We start from the raw sequence: 907 nt of genomic DNA, 5'->3' as shown, positions 1-907 counted from the left end.
GGGCCTTAGAGACTGCTTCGCCATTCAATAAGATCATGCCTGATCTTTCCATGGATATGCATCCACTTAACCAACCTGTGAAGAATCATTACTTCCTTTATTGTTCAAACAAAAATCAGCCCTAGCTTAAAAAAAACATTTATTGATGTATCATCAACCACTTCGTTGGACAAGCAGTTCCATAGAGTACTTCTCTGGTTGAAGGAATTCCTTCTCAATTCAGTCCTAACTCAGCTCTCCTAATCTTGAGGATGTGCCCTCTTGTCCTAGTTTCATCCGCCAATGGAAGCATGCTCTCTACTTCTATCTCACAAATGCTCTTCATAATTTTATATGTTTCCATAAGATCCGGCCTCATTCTTCTGAATTTTCGATACAATCCTATTCCACATAATCTCTTGTCATCAGCGAACATCTTCAAATCCGGAAATCCATCCGCCAGAATATTGTCCATTAACCCAATATTTCAATGTTCCTCTGCAAATTTTCACTATCCTCCGCACTCTTTGCTCAGCTACTCACCTTTGTGTCAACTGCAGACATTGACACGATGCGCATGGCTCCAAAATCCAAATCATCCATATAAGTTGTAAGTAATTGCGGTCCCAGCAGCGATCCCTGAGGCAAATCGTTGATGGACAATAGAATAGCACTGATTTATCCCCGCTCTGCGCTTCCTGTTGGACAAATAATCCTGAATCCATGCTCATACTTTACCCTTAACAGCATGCATCCGTTTGCTGTCAGCCCCTGAACCGCAAATTGTCGACAGCATTTTGAAAATCTAGGTACACCAATTCACTGCGTCCCGTTGTACACCATACTCATAATGCCATCATAGAACTCGAAAAGATTTTTCAGGCATGACCTGCCCTTCATTAACCCATGCTGCGTCTGTCCAATTTCT

The 907-nt window shown here is 42.0% G+C and overlaps 1 protein-coding gene across 2 annotated transcripts in view; it reads left to right on the top strand.

Moving 5' to 3' along the window:
* The window catches only part of kcnd3 (potassium voltage-gated channel, Shal-related subfamily, member 3), a 410,316-nt gene that overhangs the window by 160,797 nt on the left and 248,612 nt on the right, over window positions 1-907 (top strand). The gene's annotated exons all lie outside the window — the stretch shown is intronic.

This window comes from Chiloscyllium plagiosum, chromosome 26, assembly GCF_004010195.1.
Source record: "Chiloscyllium plagiosum isolate BGI_BamShark_2017 chromosome 26, ASM401019v2, whole genome shotgun sequence".
NCBI lineage: Eukaryota > Metazoa > Chordata > Chondrichthyes > Orectolobiformes > Hemiscylliidae > Chiloscyllium > Chiloscyllium plagiosum.
This window is presented reverse-complemented; position numbering and strand designations above follow the sequence as displayed.